Below are 13,573 nucleotides of genomic sequence, written 5' to 3' on the forward strand. Positions count from 1 at the left end.
TTAAAAAACTGAGGCCTGGGGTCCAGTGCAGAGCAGTCCTAACGGTTCGGGTGCATGCTTGCACTCTCATCTTGGAAACAATGCAATAACTGCACAATGGCAATTCCGGATTCATGCTTGACTTGCAGAGAATGTTTGACAGAAATGATTAGAAAATGAACTACAGCCAACATTGAGACTCCAGGAAAGTAAATAACTTATGAAATGAGTTTTGCATAGCAGTTGAGAGTGGTTCCTGGATGATCAAGTATGGAATATTTAAAATCTTATACTCATAAAACTAAGCCAGAGCACAGGGACTCTCGGGGGAGTCACTGTGTGCAGTGTGCTGAGGTGGAAAGCCAGTGGAACCACTGAGTTAAGGGTTGACTTGATTCCCTCTGGCTGATGCTTGGCAGATTTGCCTGCATCCTTTATCATTAGAGCTTAACAGGAAAATGCAAGCTGACCTCAGAGCTTTGAGCTCTTAAGTATAATAAGTTAAAATTTAAAGTTTCAACAATGATAAGTTTGCAATTATTATTACTTTGGCCAGAAGTCTGGGAATAGGGAAGGTGGAAACTTTGGGGAACAATTGTAATTTTTGATTCTTTGTGGGATTCTCTTATTCTTTTGAATTTGATTTGCCAATGAATATACAGTGCCCTTTTTTCTACCTGCTTTTGGAGTGTCAATAAAAAACTGGGGCAAGAAAGCGAGAGAGCCTGAGAAGAGCAGGTGGAAAGCAAGTGAGTGAAGGAAGAATGCATGCGGAATGTGTGTGTGTGTGTGTGTGTGTGTGTGTGTGGTGCGTATGAGGCATGTGTTGAGGCATGTGTTGAGGCATGTGTGAGGCGTGTGTGGTGTGTGTGTGTGTGTGAGGCTAGTGTGAGGCATGTAAGACATGTGTGAGGCGTGTGTATGAGGCCTGTGAGGTATGTGTGTGAGGCATGTGTGGTGTGTGTGTGAAGCTAGTGTGAGGCATGTGAGAGATGTGTGAGAGGCATGTGTGAGGCGTTGGAGGTATGTGTGTGTGTGTGTGTGTGTGTGTGTGTGTGTGTGTGAGGCTAGTGTGAGGCATGTGAAACATATGTGAGACGTGTTTGTGAGGCTCGTGTGAGGAGCATGTGAGGCGTGTGTGTGAAAAGCACACAGGAGAAAGCAGAGCGCGCAGCCTTGAGCTGTGAGCAAGCGAGCGAGGAGTGCAGAGAGTGAGAAACTCTAAGCCTTGAAAAACCGCCTGTCAGCTTGCACACAAAAAAAGCAGTCTGTGTCTGTTTATTACCTGCCTCCCAGATAGCCCCACTTCCAGGTGAGAACTCCGATCCCGAGCCGAGGCTAGACTCCTCGGCTGTTCAGGATCACGAGTCTGGCTCCAGGTTAGAAATTCATTTCACAGCCTCTTAGAGATCCTCGGTCTTTGTTTTCTCCCTGTGGACACCGGAAGTCATTTATAAAACGAGGAAGAAACTTTATTTCCAGGTTTCCGCGAGACAGAGGTTAAACTTTATTAATTATCAACAACAATAATTAAAATAAAAGCTGTGACGCGGTTTCTGCTTCCGGCCTTCCACCACAGTTTGGCGCGGTGAATGGGGAGGAGTTTGGTGGGGGCTGCGGCGCTCACTCGCGGCTTCCCAGGAAAACGTGAGTTTTATTTCCCATCTCTTCTAAAGTTTAAGTAAAATGTTCATTTCTTCCAAAAAGAAAAATCGTTGAGACAAGACTTTAAACCCGCCTCCGGCGAGTGAGCATGCGCAGATTCCCTATCTGTTCCTGTCCCCTCAGGCGGCCATGACGCCAAAAGGTCAAATGTAAGAACTGAGAACAGGTAGCTTAGCGGTTAAGGGCACAAACGGTTCTCCCAAAGGTCATGAGTTGGAATTCCAGCAGGTGCTGTCATATTTTGTACCTTCTTTTTGGTGGCTGGACAGATGACTCCGTGTCATGGAATCTGGCTCCCTCTTGTGGCCTTCAGGTGTAAAAGCAGGCAGTACTCTGTATACTTAATAAATAAATAAATCTTTAAAAGAAAGAAAGAAAATTCCTTATGGAAGTTTCTTATAGATTTGGGAGTGATGACTGGATGAGCGATCCTGCTTCCATTTCTCCTTCCAGGCGTCTTCAAGAGCTGAGGGTCTGCTCTCAGGGCGGCTCAGAGGGAGACAGATATGCTGCATTTATAGGATTGGAAGGGAAGCAAGGACAGGCGCTGTAATGGGAAGAGCTCATCACTGGTGGGCAACCTTCCCGAGATGGGAACTGGAAGTAGCAGCGCCACACCAGCGCTGCCAGCGCCTGCCGCAACTAGGATCATGGGGGTCCAGGTGCAGGGACAGAGCACTCGTGTACGTTCGCGCGTGTGGCGGGGCGGGGGTCTGTGGGACAGGCAGGGAGGCGGGGCAGAACGGTGAGGGCGGCGACCCTGAGCGCTCAGCAGGATCCCAGCAAAAGGCATGGCCATTTGGAGAGCATAGGGGTCATGCGGGGTCACACCCATGTCTCTGTTTTCCCTCAGGTCTGTCCTGCCAGTGCCAGGGCTCTCCCCTCAACACCCTCCCACCTCTCTCTTCCCCCTGGGTCTTGGGTCACACAGCTGTCTTGGGGGCGGGGCGAGGGGGCAGGGCTGGAGGGTGGCCAGAGTTCACCCAAGGTCTCGTGGATGGCATGGTGATCCCAGTCCCTGGCAGCAGTGACCAATAGCCACCTATGTGATCCCTTACCTATACTTGGACCCCAACTTTAGACCTGACCCTGACATCATATGTAAACCCCAACCTTTGACCACATCATGACCTCTATATTGCCCTGTGACCAGGATGACACTGTCCTATAACCCTGACAAGACCCCGACACTGTCCACCACACTCCAAACCAGCCTCTGCCCTGCCCACTATGCATTCCAGGTTCTGACCCCTAGCCCCCACCACATGCATCAGTGATTCCCTGGTGACATTGGAATTCCGCACCCCCCCCCCCATGTCACATGGCTAGGCCCAGTCTTCCAGGGGAAGGAGGGGTGTCACTCGCCACTCTGTGTCCCATTGTCATCCGAAGGCCTTGCTAAGGTTGTGCACTGCCAGTAGCATGGTATGATCTCCAAGAATAGCAGCATCAGTGAAGTGGATCCACCTGAGCCTAGAGTGCTGCAGAGGGCAGAGCTGGAAACCTGAAACCAGCCCCTTGGAGGAGGCCAGAAGGTACTGCCTTTGAACAACAACCACTCCAAAATTTTAAAGCTCCTTGTATCAGAGCCAAGGCTTGTAGTAAAACTCCTTCAGAGGGATCAACTGATAAAATATCCATATAATGAACAATAGACACTGGAAGATTCAATGTCCTGACTTCTTGTATCGAACCAGCAACAAAATCTTTTACATAATGGAAAGCTATTAGCCATTCCTTGGGGCGAAAGTTTCCAATGAAGTTGCTTCATGGGTACCTAAAAGGAAGTGAGGAAGGGGACATAATGAAATGGAAGGTAGGATCAGGTATGGGAAGAGACAAGAGAGAAGTACAGAGGATCAGGAAATATAAATACGTAGCTCTAGAGGATGGGGAACTGGGGGTAGCCTCTCGAAAGTCCCAGACACCAGGGAAGTGAGAGGTTCCCAGGACCCAAGGGGAATGACATTAGCCAAAATATTCAACAGAGGGGACATAGAACGTGTAGAGGCCACATCCAGTAGATAGGCACGGGCACCAGTTGAGGGATTGGGCCACCATCCTTCTCAAAACTTTTAACCCAAAATCATTTCTGTCTAATCACAGGCAAGACCCCGTCAGAAGAGTTAGGAAAGGACTCACAGAAATGAAGGGGATTGCAACCCCATAGGAAGAACAAATCAACCCACTGGACCACAAAGAGCATCCAGGGACTAAACCACCTACCAAAGAGTATGCATGGAGAGATGCATGGCTCCAGCTCTATATGTAGCAGAGGATGGCTTCATCTGGCACCAGTGGGAGAGGAGGCCCTTGGTCCTGTGGAGGCTTGATGCCCCAGTGTAGGGCGATGCTAGAGCAGTGTGAATCTGGAGTGGGTGGAGGCAAAGAGGAGAGGGGGATGGGATGGTGAGTGTGTGGAGGGGAAAGAGGGAAGGGGATTATCATTTGAATTGTAAACAAATAAAATGATTAATAAAAAGAGGAAAAATGTGTCCATTATATCAAATTAATATCTTTCTGATGACTACAACAGACCAGGAAGGTCAGATAATGATAATTGAGAGAAAATAGAAAAAAAAGGCAAAGCAAGGCAACTGTGGTAAGTGCAACAGTGGTGTATGTAATTCCAACTAAAATGTTAAAGAAGACCAACTAAGGTGCATATGTAAAGAAAGCAGAAAATGGCATTTGACAGTAATCACTCCCTGGGACAGCATTTTAATAATACTGTGTTATGTGATGAGCTTTTAATCTCCTTAGTCACTGCTATTTTAATGTCACACTGATTTCTTGCTACTTAGAAGGAAGCTTCAGGAATCTGTTAGGGAGAAAACCTCACATGTGTGTTTTGCTTGCTCAATTAAGCATGGCCACGTTCTCTGTGACAATTATTTTTCTTTTCAAAGGTGCTATTGGTAGTTCAATCATAAATGCAAGTTTATAATCACAAAAGAGTTTCTTGTAAAACATACATGAAGGCAAGTCTGTTTAATCATTGATAATTTAGACGTTAACATTAATGTCTCATTTCTTCATCTGGTGGCCATTATGTTTTTAGAAAATGACTTCTACATACTGGGCGCCATCCTGGAGAACTTCATGAAGGTATGATGTCATCCTTAATGTCATAGAGCATTTTATTTGATTCATCACAGGAATGGAGCTGTACAATGTACACTGATGGTCTTCTCTCATTTTCTATTATTGAACATAGGTTGCCTCTCTCCTTACCCATCTCCTTCCAGATTTTCCTGCCCTGTGCCACACATTCAAATCCATACCTTTTCTTTCTTTTTCTTGTTATAGACTAAACATCTAAATTATTATTGTTGTTATCATCATTTTTATTAATTATAAAAAACAAATAACTGGAATAAGACAAAATGAAAAATAAACAGATGAAAAGAAGATAAGGAAAAATATAAGAAACCTATACACACAGACTCAAATTCACAAAAAGAATTTACATAAAAACGTAAACTATAAAACACAGTACACTTAAAAAGAAACTTTGGGATTAAAAACAAGAAACAAAACACAACAAAACAAATGAACACAGAAACCAAACAAATATAAAAGTCCTGGAAAAGCATAATGAGACAAAGAACCACCAACAATGTCTTTGAGTTTGTTTGGTGTTTCCCATCTGCTGCTGGGCATAAGGTTTGCCCTTAAGAGTAGTTTCAATACCCCGTGAATGTCCTACTATTGAGTACATCTCTTGAAAAAAGAGATTCTTTTAAATCATACCTGAAAGCAAGTCATTTAGATCATTTTTAATATAAACAGGAACTTTAATGTCTCCTGCTTCATTCATCTTGTGACCACTATGTTTCTATAAAATGAATTCTACATATAGGATGCTATCTTCAACAACTTCATGGGATAGATGCCCAGGTATGGTGTCATCCTCCATTTCATAGAGCATTTTATATCATAAAAACAATTAATATTGCTTTTTTGTAAATGACTATCAACTGGATTGGAATGGTTATGTACTTCATTCCCCTCTGAGTATTGAGACCCCATTTTCAACAGAACCATGCAGGCCCTGTGCATGCTGCCACATTCTCTGTAACTTCATATCTGCATCTATCTTTCATGTTTTAGAAATCCTGTTTTCCATGGTGGGTGTTCTCAATCCCCTCTGGCACTGATATACTTCTACCTAAACTTCCACTGTATTTCCTGAGTCCTGACCCAAGGGATATTATGAAGACAGCCCATTTATGAATGTGTGTTCCAAAGTCTTTCACATTCTCAAAACTGACTGGCTAAGGGTGTTTGTATTTGTTTCTATCTATTACAGAAGGAAAGATCTCTGATGGTGGTTGATCAAGACCCTGATTTTTATCAATAGCAGAATATCATTAAGAGTGATTTTACTGCTATGTGGCCTTTCAAAACATAAATATATGCAATTTTACACAGTCTTTACAATTTTTGTTTAAAAATATAAATGTATATGCAAATATGTGCACATTCAGTAAGAATTAATGAAATAAGAGGCCATGTGCATTTTAGGAGTGCAGGAAGTGGGACAAAGGTTGTTTTGGAGACAGCAAATATAAAAAAAGGAGCAATTGAATGACAATGTCAAAAATAAACTACCAAATAATATTTAAAAAATAAAGCAGCAAACAGTATTTTGAGATAAAAATGACACTGACCTTCAACACCTGACGTAAAGAACAATGTGTGTGTTTTATGTGCATGTTTGTGTGTGTGATATTAAACTGAAATAATCTTTAGTCTCATATTTTGATAAAATTTATGAAGAGACCCTTCATCTAGAGTGATTTATATGTCCATAGAATTCACTGACCTCACTGTGGTGAAGGTCTTGTGGGAGACATTTCCATTAGTGATTTTTCTCACTTAATGAAACACAGTCATTTCATAATGAAACTGTCTTTTCACATACATTTACAAAGCCTTATTTTGCAGGCACAATCTGAATCTCAATGTCCTTTCCATAGAATATTCCCGTCTTTGTATGTTATCTGGTATTCTTAGCATCTCCCTAGTACATTGGAAAGCTATCCCAAAGTGCAGTGCTTCTGTGCTATCATATGCATTACTGTCACGGTGCTTCTCACTCTGCTAACATGCATTCTTCTTTCTCTTTTCAAATCAGTGCCTTTTATTGCATCAGGAAGCTATGAGATTCCAAATCCCAACAGTGGCAATTTACCATTTAGGTGATGTCTTAGATTCTGTTGCTGTAAAAACCACCATAGCCAAAGAAACATGTGAGAAAAGTGTTTATTTACTTATGTACCTTGGTCACAGTATATTGTGTGAAGCCAAGGCCTTATACTCTACACAAAGGATAAACCGGATGAGAAAGAAATTAGGGAAACAACAACCTTCACTATAGGTACAAATAATATGAAATACCTTGGTGTGATTCTATCTAAGAAAGTGAAAGATTTGTATGATAAGAACTTGAATTCTCTGAAAAAAGAAATCAAAGAAGATCTCAGAAGATGGAAAGATCTCCCATGCTCATAGAATGGAAGGATCAATACAGTAAAAATGGCTATCTTGCCAAAAGCAATCTACAGATTCAATGCAATCCCCATCAAAATTCCAACTAAATTCTTCATCGAATTAGAAAGGGCAATTTGCAAATTCATCTGGAATAACAAAAAGACCTAGGATAGCAAAAGCTATTCTCAATGATAAAAGAACCTCTGGTGGAATCACCATGCCTGACTTCAAACTGTACTACAGAGCAATTGTGATAAAAACTGCATGGTACTAGTACAGTGACAAACAGCTAGAACAATGAATTGAAGACCCAGAAATGAACTCACACACCTAAGGTCACTAGATCTTTGACAAGGGAGCTAAAACCATCCAGTGGAAAAAAGACAGCATTTTCAACAAATGGTGCAGGCACAACTGGCAGTTATCATGTAGAAGGGTGTGAATTGATTCATTCTTGTCTCCTTGTACAAAGCTCAAGTCTAAATGGATCAAGGAATTCCAGTTAAAACCAGAGACACTGAAACTTATAGTGGAGAAAATAGGGAAAAGCCTCAAAGATAAGGGCACAGGGGAAAAATTCCTGAATAGAACAGCAATGGCTTGTGCTGTAAGATTGAGAATTGACAAATGGGACCTCATAAAATTGCAAAGCTTCTGTAAGGCAAAGGACACTGTCAATAAGACAAAAAAGCCACCAACAGATTGGGAAAGGATCTTTACCAATTGTAAATCAGACAGGGGACTAATATCCAATATATACAAAGAACTCAATTAGCTGGACTCCAGAAAATCAAATAACCCAACTTAAGAATTGGGTACAGAGCTCAACAAAGAATTCACAACTGAGAGTTCTGAATGGCTGTGAAGCACCTAAATAAATGTTCAACATCCTTAATCATCAGGGGAATGCAAATCAAAACAACCCTGAGATTCCACCTCACACCAGTCAGAATGGCTAAGATCAAAAACTCATGTGATAGCAGATGTGGCGAGGATGTGGAGAAAGAGGAACACTCCTACATTGGTGGTGGGATTGCAAGCTTGTACAACCACTCTGGAAGTCAGTTTGGCAGTTCCTCAGAAAATTAGACATAGTATTACCAATTGATCCAGCAATAACTCTCCTGGGCATATACCCAGAAGATGTTCCAACTTGTAATAAGGACACATGCTCCACTATGTTCATTGCAGCCTTATATAATAATAGCCAGAAGTGGAAAGAACCCAGAGGAATGGATACAGAAAATGTGGTACTTTTACACAATTAAGTACTACTACTCAGCTATTAAAAACAATGAATTTATGAAATTCTTAGGCAAATGGATGTATATGGAGGATATCATCCTGAGTGAGGTAACCCAATCACAAAAGAGCACACATGATATGCACTCACTGATAAGTGGATATTAGCCCAGAAACTTAGACTACTGTCTTAGTCAGGGTATCTATTCCTGCACAAACATCATGACCAAGAAGCAAGTTGGGGAGGAAAGGGTTTATTCGGCTTATACTTCCATGCTGCTGTTCATCACCAAAGGAAGTCAGGACTGGAACTCAAGCAGGTCAGGGAGCAGGAGCTGATGCAGAGGCCATGGAGGGATGTTCTTTACTGGCTTGCCCTCCTGGCTTGCTCAGCCTGCTCTCTTATAAAACCAAGACTACCAGCCCAGAGATGGTCCCACCCACAAGGGGCATTTCCCCCTTGATCACTAATTGAGAAAATGCCTTACAGTTGGATCTCATGGAGGCATTTCCTCAACTGAAGCTCCTTTCTCTGTGGTAACTCCAGCTGTGTCAAGTTGACACAAAACTAGCCAGTACAATTGACCCCTTGTCAACTTGACACACAAACACATCACTAGTAAGCCTCAACCCTTAATTTCTTATTCATCCCCAAGATCTAAACAACTTTAAAAGTCCCACAGTCTTTACATATTAAAAGTCAATCCCTTCAAAATGTCCAATATCTTCTAAAATCCAAAGTCTTTTTACAATTAAAAATCTCTTAACTGTGGGCTCCACTAAAATAGTTTCTTCCTTCAAGCGGGAAAATATCAGAGCACAGTCACAATCAAAAGCAAAAGTCAATCTCTAACCATCCAATGTCTGGGATCCAACTCACAATCTTCTGGGCTCCTCCAAGGGCTTGGGTCACTTCTCCAGCCATGCCCTTTGTAGCACACACGTCGTCCTCTAGGCTCCAGATGCCTGGACTCCACTGCTGCTGCTGCTCTTGGTGGTCATCTCATGGTACTGGCATCTCCAAAACACTGCATGACCCCTTCAGTCCTGGGCCGTCAATTGCAACTGAGGCTGCACCTTCACCAATGCCTTCCATGGCCTCTCACAGTGGCAAGCCTCAGCTGCTCTGCGTGACCACTTCATGCCTTCAAACTCAGTACCACCTGGGTGACCCTTACACATTACCAAGTCCCACTGCAGCAGGAGTACAACCTTGGCTATTTCTGGAACACAGCCTCTTTGTGCTTTCATAAAACACTTTCCAGAAGATGTCACCTCAATGATGCTGGTCTCTTCTTAATCACTGCTAATTTCTTAGCTCCAGCTAACCAGCATCAATAGTCCCAGTAATGCAAAGTTTTTGCTTTGGTAGTTCTGGTATCTTGTTAATCACAGGTGATTCTTCAGCCCCAGCTAACCAGAACTATAGAATCTTCACAATCAAAACAGCAATGGCCCTGAAAAGAGTCTTTAATTTTCCCTCTGAAATTTCACAAACCAGACCTCCATCTTCTGCAGTGTTCTCAATATTATCTTCCAAGCTCCTACACAACATCCGACAGAGCTTTTAACAACGGATGGATCTTCAAGCCCAAAGTTCCAAAGTCCTTCCACAGTCCTCCCCAAAACATGGTCATGTTGTCACAGGAATACCCCACTCTGCTGGTACCAATTTGTCTTAGTCAGGGTATCTATTCCTGCACAAACATCATGACCAAGAAGCAAGTTGGGGAGGAAAGGGTTTATTCGGCTTATACTTCCATGCTGCTGTTCATCACCAAAGGAAGTCAGGACTGGAACTCAAGCAGGTCAGGGAGCAGGAGCTGATGCAGAGGCCATGGAGGGATGTTCTTTACTGGCTTGCCCTCCTGGCTTGCTCAGCCTGCTCTCTTATAAAACCAAGACTACCAGCCCAGAGATGGTCCCACCCACAAGGGGCATTTCCCCCTTGATCACTAATTGAGAAAATGCCTTACAGTTGGATCTCATGGAGGCATTTCCTCAACTGAAGCTCCTTTCTCTGTGGTAACTCCAGCTGTGTCAAGTTGACACAAAACTAGCCAGTACAACTACCCAAGATAAAATTTGCAAAACACATGAAACTCCAGAAGAAGGAAGACCAAAGTATAGATACTTCGTTCCTTCTTAGAAGGGCGAACAAGCTAGGCAGTAGTGGCACACACCATTAATCCCAGCACTTGGGAGGCAGAAGCAGGGGGATTTCTCAGTTTCCAGGCCAGCCTGCTCTACATTGTAAGTTCCAGGACAGCCAGGGCTATACAGAGAAACCCGATCAAAAAAAAAGGGGGGGGGGACAAAATACCTATGGAAGGAGTTACAGAAACAAAGTTTGGAGCTGAGACTGAAGGATGGACCATCCAAAGACTGCCCCACCAGGGGAACCATCCCATAAACAAACACCAAACCCAGACACTACTGCATATGCCAGCAAGATTTTGCTGAGAGGACCTGGCTATAGCTGTCTCTTGTGAGGCTATGCCAGTGCCTGGCGAGCACAGAAGTGGATGCCCACAGTCATCTATTGAAGGAAACACACCCCCCCCATGGAAGGAGCTAGAGAAACTACCCAAGGAGCTAAAGGTGTCTGCAACCCTATAGGAGGAACAACAATATCAACTAACCAGTACCCCCAGAGATTGTGTATCTAGCTGCATATGTAGCAGAAGATGGCCTAGTTGGCCATCAATGGGAGGAGAGGACCTTTGTCTTGCAAAGATTATATGTACAGGGGAATGACAAGGCCAGGAAGCAGGAGTAGGTGGTTTGGGGAGGAAGGCTGTGGAGGGTATAGGGGACTTTCTCAGATTAAACTAGGAAAGGGGATAGCATTTGAAATGTAAAGGAAGAAAATATCTAATTAAAAAAAACTTTTAAAAAGAAAAAAAAGAGAAGGAAGAATCCAACCCAAGGAGGTTAATGATATATATGAAAACAGAGATAGTAAATAATAAGTAATAATAAATAGTAAATAATGTTGTATTAGCTGCAAAAAAGAGAAAGCACACACACACACACACACAAACCTCAATATGACCACCAGCAGCAAGAACAATAAGAACATACCAGGAGTTAGCCATCACTGCTCTTTGATATTAATATTAATGACCTCAGTTCGCCAATAAAACGACACAGGTGAACAGAATGGGTGCTAAACGTAATCTAACCTTCTATTGTATTCAAATAATATAGCTCAACATCAAGAATAGGCATTACTTCAAGGTAAAGGGTGGTAAAAAGACATTCCAAGAAAATGGACCAAAGAAGCAAACTGGTACAGCCATTTACAAATACAGCAAAACAGATTTTAACCAAAAAGTAATCAAAAGAATTGGAGAAAGACACTATAGATTCCTCAAAGGGAGAAAAAAAAACACCAAAGATGACATTTGAATTTTTAACATCTATGCCTTAAACATATGGTCACCAACCTTTGTAAAAGAAACAGTTTTAAAGCTAAAATCACATAATGAGTGTCATACATTTATACTCAGAAATTTTAATACCCCACTCCCACCAATTGACAAATTCTTCAGACCAAAACTAAACAAAGAATTAGTCCAGTTAACTGACAACATGAATCCAGCTGGTATTTAGAGAACGTTCAACTGAAATATACGAGAATATACCTTCTGCTCAGCACCTCATGAAACTTACTTATAAACTGACCACATATTCAGACACATTGCAATTCTCTAGACATACAATAAAACTGAAAGAACAACTGTATCTTATCAGACCACCATGGATAACAACTGGATATCAAAAAAAACAAAGAGAACACAAAGCTTACAAACTCATGGAGGCTACACACCTCACTAATGAATGAAAGAAATGTTAAGACAGAAATAAAGGAAGAAATTAGAGACTTTTTAGAATTTAATGAAAAGGACAACAATTGAGCAACATGCACAATCTTATGGAACACAAAGAAAATGAAAGTGGTGCTAAGAAAAACATTCATAGAACAGAATGTCTTCATGAAAAATTTGGAGAGCTCTCATACTGGCAATTTAACAGCACGCTTTAAAGTCTAGAACAGAAAGAAGCGAGGGAGCAATGAAAAAAGGGAGTAGACATCCGGAAATTATCAAATTGGGGGCTGAAATTAATAAAATAGATAGAGAAGACTACAAAGAATTAATGAAACATGGAGATGGCCTTTGAGCCTTTTATTAGTCAAGATAGACAACAACTTATTGAAAGATAGAGAATATCCAAATTAATGAAATCTACAATGAAAATGGGGACAAAATAAAAGACAATGAAGAATTCCAGAGAAAGGTAAAGACATAGTTTTAAAAAGCATGTACTCCACTGCATTGGAAATTCTAAGAGATGGATAATTTACTCAATAGGTTCCACTTATCAAATTAAATCAAACTAAGATAAGCAACTTAAACAGACCTAAAAACCTAGAAAAAGAGAAGTCATTACAAATCTGCCACCAAAAAGAACTCAAGGCCATGAGTTTTGGGGTAGAATCCTAGCAGACTTTCAAGGAGGAGATAACAAGGATACTCCTCAAAGTATTCAACAATATTGAAAGAGAAGAAACATTGGCCGATTTATTTTGTGAACCCATGGTTACTCAAATATCCAGTCAATAAAGACTCAGCAACAAAAGAGAATTTCAGACCAACTTTCCTTAAAGTGACTGACACAAAAACACTTTATAAAGCAAAACAAATAAAAAAAGAAAGAAAATAGAAAAAAATATCAAAAGATCATCCCCCATGATCAATGAGGTATGCTTCATTAAATAGATGCAGGAATGGTTCAGCATAATGTGCTTAAAGTGTAAGGAAAAAAAGAAGTGATCATCTCACCAGATGGTGAATAATTCTCTGACATGTCCAGCATCACTTTATGATAAAATTCTTGGAGTGATTATGGATACAAGGGACGTACCTAAACATAATATTGTTACTTTACAGCAAGCTTAGAGAAAACATTAAATTAAATGGAGAGACAATCAAATTAATTCCACTAATTCCCAAAAAAGATAAGGTGGTCCATTCTCTCCATATCTATTCAAAATATTATCTAAAAGTTTAACTGGAGCAATAAAACTGAAGGAGATGAGGGTAATATGAATTATAAAGAAGGAAGTAAAATTATCTTTATTTGCAGATGAAGTTATACTATACATAAGTGAACCAAAACTTCCCAA

At 41.3% G+C, this 13,573-nt stretch overlaps 2 long non-coding RNA genes across 3 annotated transcripts; one reads left to right on the forward strand and one right to left on the reverse strand.

The window, feature by feature from the left end:
* Positions 1-1,471: 1,471 nt before the first annotated feature.
* Gm40983 lies at positions 1,472-4,126 on the forward strand. Of its 2 annotated transcripts, XR_003950550.1 has the most exons (4): positions 1,472-1,626; positions 2,098-2,497; positions 3,037-3,179; positions 3,751-3,889. It is a non-coding gene; the product is annotated as a predicted gene, 40983 (long non-coding RNA). The 2 variants fall into 2 exon arrangements; XR_873601.3 differs by having other exon boundaries at positions 1,484-1,626; positions 2,098-3,179; positions 3,751-4,126.
* On the reverse strand, positions 3,266-3,904 carry Gm40982. The gene is made up of 2 exons (XR_873599.1): positions 3,871-3,904; positions 3,266-3,421 (listed from the first exon to the last, which is right to left on the reverse strand). It is a non-coding gene; the product is annotated as a predicted gene, 40982 (long non-coding RNA).
* Positions 4,127-13,573: the final 9,447 nt, after the last annotated feature.

This window comes from Mus musculus, chromosome 13, assembly GCF_000001635.26.
Source record: "Mus musculus strain C57BL/6J chromosome 13, GRCm38.p6 C57BL/6J".
Lineage (NCBI taxonomy): Eukaryota > Metazoa > Chordata > Mammalia > Rodentia > Muridae > Mus > Mus musculus.